We start from the raw sequence: 9,425 nt of genomic DNA on the forward strand, positions 1-9,425 counted from the left end.
GACTTGTTTATGTAAGACAGTGCTGAGGCTCCCAGAATAGCAGTTCAGTTATCTTAGAGCATCTCACAAAATAGCCTTAAACACCTACCAATTATCAGCCATTCAATTATTTTTTGTTTGTTTAAACAATTCCTTCCACTCCTAATTTTGATCCTGACTATTTTCAGCCCTGAGCAGTTGTTATTTTTCCAGAACCAGGGCCTAGAGCTGAGCACCTCTGTGCTTTTAAAACTCTGGTCCCTCATCGCATATAAATAGCATTGGTCAGAGATCTTCTGTGCTTGCACATGCTGTCATGCTCATTGGCACAGTGACAGCCTGGGGATAGGTTTTGGAGTCCCTGCCCATCACGAGACGGGAGAGCTGCAGACCTAAAAGGCAGAGGGAGCTGGGTTTGGGTGATCTGGGGGGGGGGGGATGTATGCCTCCTCTGCTCCCAGGCTCAAGGAGAGGGGGAAAAGCCACTGGGGAACGAAGACAGCTTTCATCAATTGAGATGTTTTATTTTGTGTTGGCTTTTTTTTTTTTTTCTTTTTTTTTTTTTTTCTTAAACATCCTTTGTTTTCTAACAATAAATCATATCCCGAGGCAAAAGCCTTTAAAAGGACTGGGCATGGAGTCTGCTTCCCTTCCCGGGCTGGCGAGGCGGGCCAGCAGCTGACAGCAGCCATCAATCTGCAGCTCTGCCATCGATCCATCTTTATCTGTCAGCGCGGGATGACCCTGTGCCGGCCCAGCCTGCCATCCCCTCCGGACACCCATCCCTATCTGTGCCCCAACAGGCAGCAGGACCAAAGCTGTAATGCTATAGAAGGTGACCACATCTTTTCTGAGCAGAAGGTGCTGGTAAATCCAACAGCCCACTTGTGGTTGCACCTTCCCATGAGGTTTCAGAAATACCAAGTCACTTTTATTATTATTTTTTCTCCATCGGTGGCTATTTCTACCTCCCGTTGTTTACTGCCCAGGCTTTTAGGTTTGCTATTAACATTCGTGCTGCCAGGAGCCAGCAGTTTATGGTGGCGCCTACGTCTTCTGTTTACCTTCTTTAATATTGTTCCCCAAAGATGCTCCATTAAAGCCCCCTTAACTGCTCTACCTTGTTTGTTATCCGGAATATTGGTTGCTCTCCCAAGGAGATGGAGGTGGTCCAACTCATATGCTCCCTCTGAAAGCAGAGCTGATGCTCCACGAGTTGCAACACCTCCACTTTACACCTTTTGCCCCTTGGTGGTCTCTCTCCCCTGTCTGCTTTTGCTTCCAAGGCGTGCGGGCCCTCGCGGCCGATCGTCTGAACTTTCCTCTCCTTCTGCTCCCTCCTGAGGTCCCTCAAGTTCTTGCTGATCTGAGAAGTATTTTATGAGGCAATTTCATTCATGCCAAATGTGTCATAACCGATGGATCCCTGCCTACAGCCAGCAGAGCCCCGTTCAGCCGTGCAGTGATGTGAGCTGTGCCGGAGCCAAGGAGACTGCACACAGGCCCGTCGCCTTGCTGTCCCCTCTGCTGCGCCTGGCCAGGCTGAAGGTTTGCCTGTGGCCATGCACGTTGGCTCCATCGGCCACCAGTCACTCTCCTTCTCCCCTTGAGAGAGGGCATCAGGCTCAAAATGGGCCATAGGAGGCTGTTTAGGTGTTTTTGGTGCTAATTCAAGGTCAAAAGCCACGCTCCGGTGCCTCACACCTTTGCTACAGACACAGGCCCTTGCCCTCTGCTTGAAGGTTCCCACACGGCATGGGGGACGTGGTTGTCCCTGGGTTGGGGTCTCTGCTGGGGGACAAGGCCTCAGCCCTTTGGGGCACACTACTCAAAAATGGCAGCTAGACACATTTCCTGGGATGTCACGGGTGACCAAAGAGGGGACTGTCCCCAGGCAGGGCCACGGCACAGGGTCCCCGATGCTACCACACTCTGCCCCATCCCACAGCCCAAGGAGGACGGGGCCACCACACGTCTCCGCTCCCTGCGGTGGGGACGTCCCTCAGCAGGGCTGGCTTCCTACGGGGCCATAGGGGGTGATTTTGGTGTCACAAGAGCACCAGGCCAGGGCGGCCATTTCATGGAGGGGAGGCACGGGGGTGGGAGGAGGTGGGGGTTTCTCGAGGAAAGGGAGAAACCTCCAGCCTGGAAACCCCTTTGTTCCTAATTGCGCAGTTCTGCACAGGCAGCGGAGCAGGAAAGGGGGACGGCGCGCTGGGGTCTTGACACGGAGCCGCCTGCAGTCGTGTCGGCCCCTCTTAAAATGTCCTAGAGCGCTTGGCTTTGCCTCAGATTAAGTCCAGTTGCCCGGGCTGGCGTGTACCCGTACACAGGCTAAATGAGAACCACCCGTCCCACTGCCGTCCGCCCAGCCCTCCTCCTCCTCCTCCTCTCCCGCACAGGTTCATTAAGGCCTTCCCCAGTGAAAACAGGCTGCGTTTTGGGGGGACTGCCGAAGCGTTTGATATTTTCCACTCTGCGTGTCAAGGGCATTTACAGTCGGCGTCAGGCTGTTCCGTCAGTCTGAGGGAAGCACTTTGAAGTGTTTGTGGTAGAGGCCACATGTGCACTCAAGATGTGCTCCCCAGCCTCTCGCTCCCTTTGCATTCCCAGCACCATGTGACAATGAACAACACGCCTTAACCCTTTCGCGCTGCTCACAGCCCGCGTTTCACTTCTTGGCGGCATCCACCAGGGAGCAAGAAGAGGCAGCACGGCTTGGACAGGCATGGCACGGGGCACGGCCCCACTGAGGAAGGTGATCTGATGGAGGTAAAAGGCCTCCAAGCTGGCAAATCTGATGCTAATCCCCACGCACGCCCGAAGGGCTGCCAGAGGTCCCAGTCGGATGATGGAAGCAGCGTTGCTCGTCACGAGCATCGCTGGAGCTGGCTTCTACCCTCGCCAGTCCTTGCAACAGGCCCCAAGTTTTACCCGAGAAGCCGCATGGAATGAGTCCCAGCGGCGGTGACACACCAGGAATGCCCACAATGACATTGCTGCCTGTCCTCCGGCGTGACGGATGGCACACGATGAAATGTCAGCCGGCTCCTCCTGAGCGGTGCGTGGGGCGAGCAACTGCAGCGAGCTCGCCGTGGGGGCTGTGGTGTGAGCCCAGCAGTGTTTTGAGGAGCTCTCCATGGGGCAGCGGTCAGGGATGACTCCAATTTGTTTGTGTAGGGCTCGCACAGTAGTTGTGTAGCGCTCTGCCATAGCTGCGGGCTTTACATTATTTTCACATGCCCAGAGAGCGCCCTGGAGAGGGGCTGCCTTTAAAATGAAGCAGCAAGCAAAGCAGAATAGCAGCCTCCAGGCCATATGCCCCTGCTCAGCCCCCTAAAAAGACTGCTGGGACAGAGTGAGGAAATTCGAGAAACGTGGCATCAAGCGATGCTTCCCTGGTGCCTGAGGGGCACCTTCACCCCTGGCTCTTCACAGCCCCTGGGCAGGAGGTGGGGGCTTCTCCAGGAGGAAACATCAGTCCTGGTGGGTGGATTGTCCATGTTCTGCCAAGCACCTGGCTGATTATTAGGAATGGGGCTTGGCTCGCACCTCTGGAAGTCCCACGAGATATAAACTCAACCTTCACCATCACGCAAGCCTGTCTATGCCGGGGGCTGAGCTGCAACCTCCACGGGGTGGTTTTAATTCCGAGCAGATTCCCAGTTTGATCCGCGCAGGCTGGACCCACTGCAGTGATAAAAAGGACGTGGCAGGCAACAGCAGAGGAAAGAGAGTGGTGGGAAAGGCAGGGCCCTTTCTGTGCAAGCTCAGAGCTCAGCAGCTATGAGCTAAGGGGACAGAGACGTGAGCTGCGGAGATGCAGGTCCCACCCTTTGCTGCTGCCTCGAGCACGGCAGTGTTTTTTTAGGAGCCAGCACTCGATCTGACCCCAGCACTCGACTGCTCGCTCGCCCCTGTGTTCCTGGGGTGGTGGGCAGAGCCGTGGCTGCCAGGGCAGCACGGATCCGGCACGAGGAGGCTGCTCCAGCAGCTGCAGCGTTAACGTGTGGCACACAGCAGCATCATCTTCCTTCTCCATTACTGCACTGCAGAGGGTGGAGGCCTGGGGGAAGGGTGTCATTGTGCTGGCTCTCACTCAGCAGGGAAAAGAAGTCTTCTGGGCCGCAGCTTCCTTGAAAAGCTGAAGCCAAGGCATTATGCAGGGGAACCGACCTGTCCTCCTTCCACGACAGCCCCCTCCCTGCAACCAGTTTGAGTCCTGGAAGCTCCTGCCATCTGCCAAAACAGGGCAGGTGGAAGGGGGCTGGATGGGGCAGTTTTCAGGCTATTTCCCCAAGGAAACAACACCGCTGTGCTAACCCTCATTCCCGTGCTCCCTTATCAGTTTGGAACTGGTTGGCAGCTTTTGAAACCCACTTTGTCAAAAGGGCAGACTTCTCAGAAGCAGTACGTTAATGGCAATAAAATGCACATTCGGAGGAGACAGATCCAACCTGGGGGCCCACGTGAAGGGAGGATGAATAAGCTCGCTTTTATTAGACATCAGGAGGTAGACGCAGGAAAGCTGGCTTCATTGATTTCACAGACCCTCTTGCTTTTACAGCTCCGTTTCAGAGCAGAGGGGAGGCCTAGTTGCAAAACTTCACCAAATTCAGCGGGTGAGGATTAGGTATGTTGGGCCGATCTCCTTCCACCCCACAACCTGCTTTCCTAGGACCTAAACGTGCCTCAGGCACCAGCTGTCCGTCACCCATCCCAAGATTCATCCCCGGCGGCGTGCTGCGCCAAGCCTTGGTGCCAAGGACATGTGAGATAATTTTGGCTCGGGTCATGGCTGGGGAATGAAGGCAGCTTCCCCTTTTTGTGCTCATGACACATTGTACCTGTTTACAGCCCAAAAGGCGCGTACAGCTGCGGTCTGACCTTCTGGTCCCCGGCACAAGGTGTATTAGGGGCTACATTTCACCCTCATATAAACCCTTTAATCAGAGGATCATAAAGTGCTTTGCAAAAGTCTGCTTATTAATCCTCACCACGGTCCTGGGAAGAAATAAGAGACACAGGGGAATCACCTCATTTGCTACGGAGACGGGGCACTTTCTGGGGTGAAATAGAGGCGTTCAACAGATGAGAACAGCGCTGCTCAACATAACACACCGGCCAGCAAAGAAATGAAAGGAATTAAAATCGTGGTGAACGAGGGGAGATTTAGGCAGGCACAGTGTGATTAATCATGCTGAAACTTGGCTAAGACAACGGGGAAAGGCGCCATGTGATTTTTATCAGGCTCTGTTAATGCTTCGCTCATGCCCCGGTGTGACAGGTAACACAGCACCCCACGACAAGGGGCTGGGGCAGCAGGATTGGGACATGGCTTGGGAGGGAAAGAGCTGGGCAAAAATTTTGAAAGCACCAGGTGGGTTGGGGCTGCTGGACACAACCCCCTGCTGCCCACCAGCCTTCGGAAGGTGCCTGAGAACAGCGCGTACAGCGACCCATCGGCCGTGAAGTTCTTGCTCCCTGTGACTGTAGGGACTCAGCCCATATCCCAAGCACACTGTTGTTACCTGCTGCTTATAAATCACACACACTCCTACCCCTGCACGCAGGTGCTTTTTGTCGTTCCCACTGCTGCACTGATGCTGCTGCAAGCAAACAAGACAAAAGCATGCCTGGTTGTTTCCCTGTGGCTTTATCTTCTCGTTCAACCTCTGCACCTTGGACTGCTTGTGTCTCTTCAAACATAACTTTGCTTGAAGCGTCTTCAGCTCAGCCGTGCCCTCCAGTAAGCTGTAGATGCAGATAACAGGCAGAAAATCAGAGGCAAGGCACAGCCAAGTAATCTTCGTCACCAGTGAACCCCAAGGTAGTTTACAAACAACCCAGAAACTACTCTTCAAAATGAGATGCTCTGAAAAGCAAATGCTGCCCAGTGCAAGATGTACACTGCCTGGTCCTCCAAACAGAAATGTCCCAGATGACAATGCTGGCAAAGAAAAAAAGGTCAGTTAGAGCTAGCTTTTGCTCCAAGGTTTCACGAGACATGACCGTGCCAATCCTTCGATGCTAACGAGACTCATTTCAGAGCAAATTATCCAAGATCGAAGGATACTACCAGGGACTGGGCACACTGTGTAACTGCGTGTTGCTTTGCAAAGGCTGCCAAATCAGATGGCAGTGCTTCTCACAAACCTGCGCAGCTCCAGATGATGGCAGGAGGGAGAGGGTGAGATTATACTACCTGAATAAGGCAAAAGCGCACAGACTTTCTTTTTTGGGCACAGATAACTCCAGAAATTATCGGTGCCGGCTCTGCCAGCCCTGTGCCTCCGTCCAGGCCACATACCACTCTGAGGTGGCTTTTGTATCCTCACTGCAGTGAAGGATTTTATCCCACTAGGGTTTATTATTCTTTTATAGACTGAAGGGCTTCAGCCTAATCTTTCAACAAACAAAAGGAATCTTTCAACATTTCAATGCTGTTGTAATTGGCTCCAAAAATAGCACCCTCAGAGCCACATTTCTTAATCTTCTCAAGTCCAAGGATTAACCTTTTTTCAGAAAAAAAAAAATCCAAAGACCAACTTGTATATTTTTAACATAGTAATTCAAATAAACAAAAGACTACAATTTGAAAGTTAGTCTATAGTAGCTTTTATTTTCTCCCATTTAGCTTGTGTGCTTGTTTCTGTGGCCACTGGAGGGGAGGAGAGAGGGTTCACTATTGTTTCATGAGCCACCACTGGATGTTTTACGGACCACCGAAGGCCCACAGATCACAGCCTGCAAAACACTGGTCTAGAGATAAAAAGGCTCGTTACTGGAGGCCCTTGCTCTCTGCTCTGCTTTATGGCTGGTGATGCAGCAGACTGCCACATTTTGTCTTTATCTCCTTTAGGCTGCCTGCTGAAGGGCACTGGGCGTCTCTCCAGGTGCTCTCTGTTGCTCACTTCGTGCTGTCCTTGCACTCAGATGATATCCCCGGATCCATGCCATGCTCCTGTCTACTCCAACCAGCTCCCGGATAAAGTACCACTGCCCAAGGGATGCAGAATAATGTCGGCTTGTTCTTTATCTTAAAAAAAAAGATAGTATGCAACCAACACCTGCACCCAACCATCCTTGGACAGGATGACTTGTCTCCACTGCTCCTCGGTCACCTGAAATGGAGCAAAACCTGCCTTGGTGCAGCCCTCTGTACAGCCCCCCAACCCTCTCCCAACCTTGCAAGCAGACACCTTGGCACCTCCAGCTGCCTTCGGACTCTGTTAGTGTTGGCTGGCTGGGACTGATAGTTTCCCTCTTCTTTCTCCTTGTTTCATTAACTGTCATGTTGGAGGTTTTGATCTTCCCTGGAGCAAAGCCCTGCCAAAAGATTTACTCTATTGCAGTGCTCCGTTTCACATAATTGCCAGAGAAAGCTGTGCAGTTGGTAACGACCAAGGTAAGGAAACACACTAGATGCACTCAGGATATAGCATTCACATATTGTACTTTCATGAAGGTATAGCAATGGAAACATTCCCTATTTTGATTGTCCCAAAGCCACAGGAAAAAGGGAATTAAGGGAATTGATATGTCTGGGACAGATGCCAGCTCTGATTTACTCACATTTTTACCCTGATCTGAAATTCCTTGGTTAGAGATGGAAAACTTTTATGGAATATGTGAACCAAAGCAGGCCATGTAAGTGCTGGGATCCAGCTAAGAGCTATCTCAGCTGGCACAGCCTGAGAAACATAAAAACAAAGGAACTGACAATCAACTGGGCAACAACAGCTCTGTAAGAAACCTCTCTTCCTACAGAGGGTTTGGACATTCCAGCATCACCACGGCTAATACCCGCATTCGCAGTCTGCCTTCTGACCACAAAGTGCCTAAGGTACCAGAACACCAGTGAGTTAGGATGTAGGGGTTGGCTTGGCTCCTGGAAAGAGGATGTGCTTTATCATCAAATCCCAGCATGATTTGGGATGGAGAGGCACAGAGCGGTCAAGCCAGAGTGGTGAGCCCAAAACAGGGTTGCCTTTGGAAGCAGTATAAAAAGAAAATATCCTTGCTAACATAACCTCGCCTTCTAGTTTAACCACCACGTTCCCTCAGAGAGTGCAAACATGCCTGCACATATTTTAGGCAGAGCAACCCACTTAGGAAGACTTAGATGCAGTGTAAGTCCAATTAAAGCAAAATGGAATGAAAGTCCCAAATTGTTTCAATGTGTCAGAGTGAGGAGTTTGCAAACCCACTGGTTATTGCGAAGTTGTTCTGGGAAAAACAATTTCTGTATAGATTCCACCCCACTTTGCCGAACTCCACGGGAGATTTGCCATCAGCTTCAGTGGGAGAAGGACCAACACATATAAGTAAGATTTAATCATGCATTAATTAATTGTGCTTTGGGCTAAATGTACTTGCCCTTATGCTCCAAACCTGTGATGAATTTTCTACAGAACGGTCTCTGTCCCTGCAGTGGTGTCCATGGAGCTCGTACCAGCAAGGTGGAATTACAAGATCCCATTCCACTATCCAGAAACACAAGAACATCTGTCTATGTGAATCTTGCTGAGATTAACATGAGTTCAGTCAGGAGCAGAGTTTGATGAAAATGCCTCATTAGATATCAGGCAGGAGTGTAGATCAAAGCTTTTCTTTAGCTCACTAATAAAATAAAATAAAACGGAAATCACCCTGCAGAGGAAGGAGCTTGCTTGTTTGTGATGGCTCTGTGCTTTGGGAAGGTGAGTACAGAAACCACAACGTTGTTATTGCTAAAACAACCAAAACAAAGCACAAAATTAGGCAAATCCTTAATGCAAGATAACATCCATAATTCTTACCGTTGTTTAAAATTCCCAAACATCAGACAGCGTGGTTGAAGTGTTCTGCCCACACCACCGACCTCCAACCTTTCTTCAAAACAAGGGAAAATGGGGAAGGCTCCTTCTTGATTTATGAAGTAAGGTTTCTTTTGTGTGCATTCCAATATTAACGGGACCCCAAAATTCAGGTAGGGTAAGCTTGATTTACACCAGATCAGGTGCATCATCTGTGGTTCCTCCAAGGCTGTGCTAGCTCAGCTCTCTAAGGCTTTCTTACACAGAATTACTAATGGGCAGATACTGGCATGGTTTTGTTGTGGCTTAACCCCTGCAGGCAGCTGACACCTTTAAACTCGCTAGAAAGCCATTTGCTCCCTATGTAATTAATGTCCTTCGGCTAGAAAGTTTGCTTTCAGCACAAAATAAGCTCTTTTTAATCACCTCTGTTAAGTCTTTCTACTTCATCTCATTCGGTTCCTATAGAAATCGCAAGTCTTCCAGAACTGCAAATTCTGTTTTCCAGCCAACGTTAGGAAAACTGATTTTTCCACTACCTTCTAAGATAGTATTTGCATATAAATACTGTTCCGATCTCTGAAAATATAGCTGAAATTATTCTTATTATTCATTATACTGGAGACCTTCCATGTTTCCACAAGCAGC

This window comes from Aythya ferina (assembly GCF_964211825.1).
Source record: "Aythya ferina genome assembly, chromosome: 8".
In the NCBI taxonomy this organism is placed as follows: domain Eukaryota; kingdom Metazoa; phylum Chordata; class Aves; order Anseriformes; family Anatidae; genus Aythya; species Aythya ferina.